Consider the following 10,214-nt stretch of genomic DNA (forward strand, 5'->3'; position numbering starts at 1 on the left):
AGCAGTTACTCTGTTTCTGTACTTTGTACAGAAAGTAGGATATTACTTATCATTCCATTCTGCTGCTCTCATTTTACCATGGAGAGAACACATTTGTTGTTCACTGACCCCTCTGGATTGCAGAAGCAAATGTTAAAGGGATTTGCTCTACATCCACCCTATGGGAGTCCTGTTCGGTGTGACTAATTCCCTGTGCTAACCCATAATTAAACACACCTTGAGGATTTTTGCTTGGTTTTTTCTTGTTGCCTTTTTTTTTCCCCTGAATGTGCATGCAGCCAAATCTTTGAGCAAATTTTATGCAGGTTGAATTCCCATCTCAAAAAGAAACTGGCTTGACCATTCTGGGGGCTAACAGCAATGGGCTGCTTCATACAGGCAGCACATTGACACAGATCCACAAGCCTTTTGGATAGAGAACATTTAAAAGTTGGACTCATTATCCACATGCCACGTTATTGTGCTAGGACCAGCAGAGTAGCAACTGTTCACCCAGGTATCTTTAGAGAACTGCTGGCTTGCAACATCTTTTTTCTTTCTTTTGCCAGCTCCTAAATAAAAGGACACAATATCTGTACAACCTCTACTTCTTTCAAGAAATTCCCTGTCTCTTAAAGGCTTTGTTAGTTCTTTCATGAAACTGCTATTAAATAGCATGATTGTTTTTACAAAACAACAAAAATGTTCAATCTTCTGGTGTAGAAAATGAATTTCTAGCCTTTAAATGTTCTTATAATGTGGAAACCCATGGTTTCTGTGCCCAGCTTTCTCTATTCTGTCCTCTACAACTGAACAAACTTTCAGTTTAATTTTTTCTGGCTTTGATATATTTTTATGCCACTTACCTATGTATTTTACTCCTTTCTTGCTCCTAGCTTCTGTATTGCGAGAGTGAACCTTTGGCATTTAGGGATAATGCAATTTTATTTTGGACACCTGGCCCACACAGCAGAGGAACCAAAGTGACAAAGTTCTTTTTTTTCTACTTGTCCCACATAAATGAGATACACAAAGTATATAGACCTGCATAAGCTTCTCTAAACATTCCTGTAGAGAAAACCTCTTCTGGTGTTGGCTAACAAACTCCCCTCAGGCATTTTTTTCACATGCAACCAGAAGATTTCCATGATACCAAAACCAAGTAATTTTCATCTAGCGTGTTTGAACTAACCTAATCAACGTGATGTGACCATCTATTTTAAAGTCTACAGGAGGACATCTAGACCAGTGCAGTACGACTTGGAGCAATTTTTACTCTAAACTTTATCAGACATTGTCTGCTTTAGTTTATCTTTATGGCTGGTTCCTTAGCTTCTGGCAAGGCAAGTATTTAAAAAATGAACATATGTTGCATAAAATGACAATGCATGTAAATTAATTATTTGACTCTGACATAAATTTCTAGCATAGCCTCTTCCTGCAAAGAAATCTCTATCACTCATGATTCTGATCATGTTCTGTGAAGTCTGTGAGGCCAGTCTGTTAAATTGCAGCTGCATCTCACAAGTCATTCATTATCTGTTATTGCAGGTGAGCATCCTGTATGAAGCAAAGATGAACTTTCAAATAATTGATCCAATGAGGATGGGGAATATTGTAGTAATTACTGCTTTGGGAGTAGCTGTTAGGTTGGATAAGCTCCTTCTGTGGATTACAGAATGTCTGATTTCTGGATTTGAGTTACTTACATGCAGTGCAGGTGCTATTTACTCATCTGCCTTGTAGATGAGTTGTAGATATTTTTTTAATGGAATGTCAAGTAAATACAAAGCATTGTGGTTAATAGCTTGAAGAGTGCTAATAATAATCATGCTTTTTGCTTACTGCTCCCCAAATAACCTTCATGACTGGATTTCTGTTCTCAAAAACTGAAACTGAATGAGAGAAAACAGAATCAGAACTGCCTGAAATGTCAAATCTTAGGAGCACAGCTTGGAGTGCAGACAGATGGACCTAGCAAAAAGCAACTGCATATAAAAGTGCTATAATCCGTTGGAGCAGCATGTTAGTCGAGAACAATCAGATTCAAAATTGTTCCTCTGAAATTTTCTCGCTGGCAACCAAACATTGTGACTTTTGTCATCGTGCTACGAGGATGAATCAGATGGGTGACAAGAGCCAGGGACTGGAGAGAAAGCAGCAGATGTGAAGACAGAAAAGTGAAGCCAGAACAAAATGCCGCTATCGCTTTTGAGGGGAGGTAGTGATTATGGCATTAATCAACATTCCATAATCAATGGCAAAAACCCTGAGGAGTGCCAATATCTATTCATCTTTATTTATGCATATGCCAATCCTTCTTTATAATGTTGTCCCTGGGAGTAGTTTCTAGGTTATAAAGATTGTTGCCATGAAAAGAGATAATTGTAGTTCATGACCTGGAGGCCAAGGTAGCGCATAATGACGCTATTGTGCTCTGGGATGTACAGGGAGCTCTAGGATGAGGGTGGAATGTAACCAAATACAGCATTCCAGCAGAAAATCAACAATTTAAACAGAGCATTTTAAACAGAAAATCCTAGCTGTGCTATTAGAAATATGCTTTTGCCAGGGTGTAATTACACAGAAAACCAAATTATATCACAAAAGTGATAGCATTCCTGACATCAACAGCCAAAAAAGTACTTTACCCCAGGAACTCACCAGACCTGTGAACAATGGGAAGTTGTGTTGGAGGGCTGTTAGCCTGGGACAGAATCCTACCTTTGAGTGCATAATGATTAACTCCTTCCTTGCCTCTTGAGCAATGCTTTCTGTCTTGCTCACCCCATAATTACATCCAATATCTGCCATATTTGAGGCTGAGAGCTATTTCCCTATATAGTACTAAAACGTCCTGGTTATAAGCCTTGATATTATCTAAGAAAGTGTCTGGCTTAGCAACCTTTAAGCCTGCTATTTCCAGAAGGCTTCATCTCAGCACACCGGATAAGGAGGCCTCTGGGATGCTTTGCTGGTTTTGGCAAGGATTGTACTAAAATCCTGGAGCAATTCTGACTTCTCCTCTTTACTGGTTGCAATCACATTTTCTATTTTCAGCATAATTTTAGTAGAACACCAGAGTGCCTTTTTTATGCTCAGACATACAGATAATAAGTTGCATCACACCAAGTTGGAGTATGACATGATTTCTGTTAAGACTTGAGTGTTAAAAGTTTATGAGAAGTTTGATTTAAAACTATGGTCTACACCATGTTCCCTAGGGGAAAAGACAAGGCTCCTTTAAAGCTTGGAAATGATGCTCCATTTGCATTGCATGGATCTGAATATACTGGATTAAGTTGCTTTATGTGATGTTATGTGACTGAACGTAACCAAGTATAACCATATGGTCCATAAAGTAACTTGTGAAATAGACTTGCCTTACCCTGGGAATAGATGTTGCTCATTTACGATCCCCAAAATATTCTGTGTCTGAATTGCTTGCAAGTAGTACGAGGGAGCCGGGCTGTGTTTTGAGGCTGGTGCAGCAGCCAGACAGAATCCTGACACCAGCTCAGCTATAAAATGTACTTGTAGGTCAAAGCTACAGAACAATCTGTATCATGCTGCTTGCTGTCGTTAGTGTGCAGATCTGTTCAATATATAAAAATGCTAAATTACTGATCCTGGATATGTTAAACTGAAGGCTGTAAAGACTATCACATTATTCTGGTTAGTTCTCCAAGGAAAAGAATAATCTTGGAATACAGTTCTCCTACACATCTAACTTAAGGATAAAATAATCTGTTTGAAGTGATCCCAATTCATTCCTCTGTAGCTTTAGTCCCTGTCTGCTATCTTTGACAGGTAATTTTTCCCATTCTTTTGGTGTGCAGTTTAATCACATAAAACTACACAAACACTTCTCAAATATTTCAAATAAACATTTTTTCTGGTTTACCTTATGTAATAATAATTTGCAAATCCTGGAAGCTTTCCTGACAGACCTTGAAAGTCTCTATTTGCCTTTCCAAGTTGGTCACTTGTAGCAGCACTTGGATGTTCTGGAGTCACTGGATGTTGCTAAGATGGACCATAAATACAAAGTTAAGGTTCAGATCACAGTTACTTCAATATCGTGGATTAATCTGAATTCAGAGCCTGGGACGAGGCTGTGACAAAGAAGAATAGAATTTAAACGAGAGTTCCCCCAGACAAAGAATACTTTGATCCAGAATTTTTGTCTAAATCTTTTGCTAATATCTATAATTTTTTCACTTCAAAAATTGGCTGGGCATAGCCGAACACTAAAAACTTGCTCCTGTGAGAACAGAATTGGAGCACTGGAGCAGTGGAGACTCAGCTGACTTTCTTTTCTTTGTTCTTCACTGTCAATAACACCCATGAAATTAATATTTTAAAGTAAATAAAAGGAGAGAGAAGAAAGAATAAATAATATGATCAGTAGATTAATCTAATAATTTTACGGTAGTACTGGCAATAACTATTGTTGTTTTAAAGCACAATGAACAGCTCTTTTTTGATTAAAACTGCATGGAAAAATTAATGTTCTGTTTCTTAAATATCTTAATGAAAATAGTTTTACTAGCAGATTCATCCTTTCCCAGTTGCTTATGAATTGAGCAATACTAGATAGAAACCAATGGCTAGGTAAGTGAACAAAAAGGAGACACTTCTGATGAATGTCCAGAGGCAGTTCTGTATATTACATGTTGCAACCTTATAATTAAATAGTGAAGTCTAAATTCAAATATTGTATCAACTACCTGTTGACTTTATTAGATCAGTACTTCTTTATTATCTCTTAAATTTTGTGGGAGGGATCCATAAATATCTAAACCCCTGCCAAGAATATAAATCCAGAGGTGATGAACTCTATTTCAATACAAAGATTTATGCCTTCAACAAGAAAAGAGAATATTTGATATTAATAATAAAGATCTTCACAAATTTCCTAGAGATTTACTTGACTATATCATCCTGTGCAGTTACTCTATTCATCCCTAATTTCATGTGCTTTTTGAAGACTGATAATACATCTTTTCTATTTTGTTAAATAAGAGATTTCAGAAGTCATAGAACATCTTGTGCATGAGTGTCCGCATGTGAATGTGCATAGACATGCAGAGAAGTTTCTCCCCACTTTGGACTCAGAGCCACACCAATCCACACACAACTCTGTTTTCTCAATTTTTTTCCCCAGAATGTTTCTGCAGATGTCTGTGGTAGAGGTATCAAGCCATACTCATGAATGCTGGATGAAAAATATACAGATATTGCCTTCCCCACTACTCAAGGAACTAATTCTTGAGACTTATTTCACCTCCAGAAGTAGCTGAGTGCCTATACTATTTAGACTTAAATTACAGTGATGGGAACTAAATGTAATTTTCTTACCAGATACTGAATTTTTTCCACATCTGGCATTAACATGAAGTGATGAAATAGGCAGGAAAAGAGGAATTAGAGGTAAAGAAAGGTAGAAAAGGATATTCATTTCTAAAAGTAGGCACCAAAGCTCTGGGAACTATGTCCTTTTCACGGTATTTCCACTGTCCCTCAGTTTCTTTCTAAAATGTCATTTGAGCAGGTGGCCAGAAAAGAAAGCAAGCAAAGTCATGAGCAACCAAAAGAAAACTTGATCTCATTATTTCATATCTAAAAGTTCGAAACTAAAACACTAAGTGTAGGGGAAAAAATGGAAATGAAGTTTTTTTGACCTTTGTCCTTTGGACACCAGCTAGATCTTTTTTCCCCACTATGATGGATAAGCATAGCGAAAAGGGAATGAAGCCATGCCAAGCATGTCCAGATTCTTCATTTCCAACCTTCTGTTTCCTTCTGAGAGACGGAGTAACTTCTGCATATTACATTATTAAACTGCAACTAACAAATATAGTGTCTCCTTCCTGTCACGCTTTACAGCAGACCAAGGACATGCAAATCATGATACTATTGATTTATTTTAACTTATTTCATTAAATATGTATCTGTGAGGGAAACAGGCACAGCCAGGATTATTCCCTTAGAACAATTTCATAAATTGCACATGTTCTGCACAGACTTTTAGGCACAGACTAAACATCCATCACTCCTTCCTTAGATATTTTCCTCAGGTCCTTCATTTTATTTTCCTCTCCCCTCTGGGTTATAAAAAGTTGAGCCATTTCTTCCATAAAATAATCATCTTCCTAAAATAAGAAAATAGATGCTTCTGACAACTGTATATCATTATGGTATTCAAGCTACATAAAATAATCCCAACATCTGTTTCTCTGTCAGTTTTCCAAACCCTAACCTACTAATAATATGCTAGATGGATGGTAAAACCAAGTATCACGCTATCTGAATCCTTCTGATTAAATAAATGCAATGTGGATGTGTGGCAGCTTTTGTGACAACACAAAAATGTATGGAAAAAAATAGATGCAAAAAGCATCATGACAAAAAAAAGAAAAAGAGCATATGCCACTGATAAGCAAACATCAAAAGTAAACTCTAGGAAAATAATTTTAAGACCTGTCATTTTTCAGAACAAATTTGACCTGCTCTGTTGTCACAGTTATATCACTTACAAGATGGTTTCTTGCAGGTTTTGAAATCATGGCTGACCAGTGATAAAATTCTCTTTTTCTGCGTGTGTCTTATGCTCAGAAAGATGTTCTCTTGATTCACCTTAACATTTCACCCTGGTACTGCCATCATGGGACTGCTTCTTATCAGTGGGAATCGTTTCAGTGTTAGGAAATCTCCAGTGAAGGCTGTTGTCATCGAGTCATGCAAGAACATTAAGGATGTTCTATTGCAGATAACTATGATCTTGGTTAATGTTTAGGAAACAATAGCTGGATTTGATAAAAATATTTTTCCCTATGTTGGAGCCACAGATGAGGCAAGAGGCAAAAAGAGGCTGTCATAACATCCATTTCTATGCCAGAATTGAAATACCTTTCTTCTGCTCAGTACATGTGATTAATGACCCCAGGTAGCTACAAATGGAAAATTGAATCAAATTGGAGATCCTGCTACTTAAATATCCCATCTCCAGAAACACAGAAGAACAGAACAAATAGATGAGTAGGTAGTAATAACCTTCTCCCAGTAAGCTGCATTGTATGAATTTCCAGAGCTAGAGATGGTGTTCACATCTTTGCTCTGAACACCCCTTGCTGCACTTTAATTCTCTCAGTTTGAATACTCAAGTTTTGGAATGGCTTTCTTGAGGTTTCTGCAGCTGTCTGAATGCTGCAGAAGAATTAATGTTGTTATCTCTCCATCTTTTTTGTGCTATTTAATTTGAAAAGAGAAAGTGCAGCTGCTTCATTCCTCTTCATCGACTCTGCACCTAACTTCCAACTAATTTTGATTGCATATTCCCCTATAACCCTAATACCTCCCTTTGTCTGTAACTGGCTTTATGAATGAAGGCACGGTGATTAAATTACAGTGATGACATGCCTGCATTGACTTATCTGCTATGCATTGTGGTATATGACAGGGTTTGTTGTGTAAAGTCTCTCAGGCTATTAGTTGTCTAAAATAATTGTGAAGAAAAGGTTTAATTTTTAATGATAGCATTCTAAGTATCAAACTGGAGCTGAGAATGGAAAAAAAAATGGAATGAAGTAGAAAACTTATGATAGAACACCTTCTAATTACAATAACGCACTCCAGGGCTCAAATTATCAAATGATAATTTACACCTAGGTGATTTGACAGCACTCGGCCTTTGGCCTTCTGCCTAACAACACAATAGGCGTAAATCATTACCAAGCGATTCACACCCTGTCATGTCTTATTGCTTAATTAATTTGTCTAAAAGGCTTTCCATGAGAACTTAGAGCAAATGCCTTTGTTGTACATCTTTTAGTATGGGGGTCAGTACCTGCCCTCTCTGTCATTCTCAGCTCTCATTTCAGCCTGCTGTAGCTTAACAGCAAATTTTTGCTTTTTCCATGCAGTCATTTAAATTGATGTTTGCATTTTTTGCTCTCTTCTTTTAGGGGAGTTCATCAGTTGTTCAATGGCTGCTGTGGACCCGTGGATGAAGGTTAAATTCATGCTGAGCTTAGGACTGCAAAGAGCCTAGAACTGATCTTATGGGTCACTGGAACATTGCACTCAAGCAGTTAAAATGTTGTTTTTATTAACTAGTCAGTGTATGTTTATTCAAGCAGCAATATCAACCTCATATATAATCTTAGAACAAGTAAAGCTATATTGTTGAGGCAGACATTAAATATTTTGAATATAAATAATGTATAGTATACTCTCGCAATGATCCAATCCAAAGCCCTGGCACTGATGTGGAGAATAATAAATCTGATGGTAGAAAAAAAAGGAGTTAAACAAATTTATGGGGTATATAACTACTGATATCCATTAGATAGATGATCCAGCTGCAATTCTGAGTCCTTAAACTACTGACTGTTGAAAGCTAGAATGATTTTACAAGAGAAATGGCCCTGGAATTCACTTCTGACTCCTTTAGTAGAGGGGACATTAGGTTAGATGAATCAAACTTGAAGAAAGGCTTATTTATATTCTTATGAACAGTGATAACCAGAATTTCCTAAGCAGTCTTTTCTGCTAGAAAAGAACAAAAAACCCAAACAAACAAACAAACAAGAAAACCAAACCAGAAATATTCCATAAGCCTTTGCAATGAAAATGTTTTTCTAGATGTTTACTTAAGCTCTATCCAATCCTCTTAAAATTCTTCCTTTACCAAAATAATTTGCCCGTCCTGAGAGCAAGGGAACAAACCATATGTGACCTGTCCTTGCATCCAGAATAGCCACTGTTGGAAGATATCCAGTATCTGGAATGATGAGCATGGTACAAAACTGAAGGTGGGAGCCATAAACATGTGACATTCAAGGCAAGGGAAAAGCTGGAGATAGGAATTACATCTTTGAGTAAGCAATGGTCTCTCAAGGAAAAGCACTACTGTGGTAAATTTGTCACCTAATTTCCCCTTGCTCTAAATGCTGGGAGCTTTAATAAAAAATATTGCTCTTGTAAAATAGAAAACAACCAACCAAACAAAAAAACACCCCAAAAAATCAAACCACTTTTAGTGAGTGAAATGGCCTTGGCTCAAAAGCTGAAGTTCTTTAGCTGTTCTTGCAGCAGGCACAGTGGGGGCAGCCAGGAGGCCACTGCTGTGCCTCCAGCACTTCTCAGAGGACACAGAATCATGAGCTGGTTTCATGCCTGTTTAAATACTTGGTCTTTCTTGCTTTAATTGTCATCTAGAACTAAAAAAATATTTCATGATACCTTGGCTTGCTTTGATTTGACTTTCCTGACTGTAATCTTCCCACAATGAGATTGATTTCTCCCAGACCTCTCCTGGCTGAAGACTGAGTGGGCTGGGAAGTGTCCTTAAACTATCTCAAGCCACGGAACACGCATTATTGGCCACATGAAGGCTTTTAATGTCTATGCAGGTGAATGCAGAATCAAATTTCTGTCTAATTAGCATTTGTATTCTTGGATTCATGTGTGATTCTATTTAGAAATTATATTTTGGGAAACCATCAATCTACCTCACACCTCTTCCTTGATTTTTATTGCTATTAATATAAGTAAGAAAGAGGTGACAGGAATGCAAATAAATAGACACAAGACTACATTTATCTTCCAAGAATCTTATTTCTCCTTATTGAATTTTAACTTTGAAAATGAAATTATGTACTTGCAACTTAACACCTGCAAACTACAGAAATTTACTTCACTTCTTTGACAACCTGAGAAGGAACATCTGGGAAAACCAAGCCAGAATGTGAACAGTTGGAAATTTGATTGCAAGAGAATATAAATTCTTCCCTTAAAGAAGAATTTACAAATAAAACTATTTTCTGAGGATGTCCATGTCCCTTATCAAAGGTACTTTCTTTCTAATTCTTAAAAATGGAACTGTCTTTTAACTCAAATTTCAGATTAAGATGTTCCAACAGATATTTCCTTCTTTCTTCTTTGTTATGTTAATTTGCCTTGTGTTCATCTTACCTGAGATTGAGCTTCCAGATAAGACCATGATTTTATTATTTTATGTTTGTGTAATGGTAAAATCAAAATGGGGATGTCAGAATTTGGCTCCCCCCCTTTCCAAGTGTGTTGACTTGGAAGGGTGTAAGGGTGACTTGGTCATAACCTCTGGTTCAGCAGATCAAGGCTCACTGTTCTTTGCAGACCTTTGCTACAGAGCCACATGGAGCAAGAACAGCAGCTAAAATTTCCTTTTGATTGTGAAGATTTCTTGTTTA

At 37.1% G+C, this 10,214-nt stretch overlaps 1 long non-coding RNA gene across 1 annotated transcript in view; it reads left to right on the forward strand.

The window, feature by feature from the left end:
* The window catches only part of LOC136560345 (uncharacterized), a 49,328-nt gene extending 41,187 nt beyond the window's left edge, over window positions 1-8,141 (forward strand). The window contains exon 3 of the long non-coding RNA XR_010784125.1: window positions 7,947-8,141. This is a non-coding gene — a long non-coding RNA (uncharacterized lncRNA). The remainder of the gene's footprint in view (window positions 1-7,946) is intronic.
* The last annotated feature ends 2,073 nt before the right edge of the window (window positions 8,142-10,214 follow it).

The sequence above is a fragment of the Molothrus aeneus genome, chromosome 9 (assembly GCF_037042795.1).
Source record: "Molothrus aeneus isolate 106 chromosome 9, BPBGC_Maene_1.0, whole genome shotgun sequence".
NCBI lineage: Eukaryota > Metazoa > Chordata > Aves > Passeriformes > Icteridae > Molothrus > Molothrus aeneus.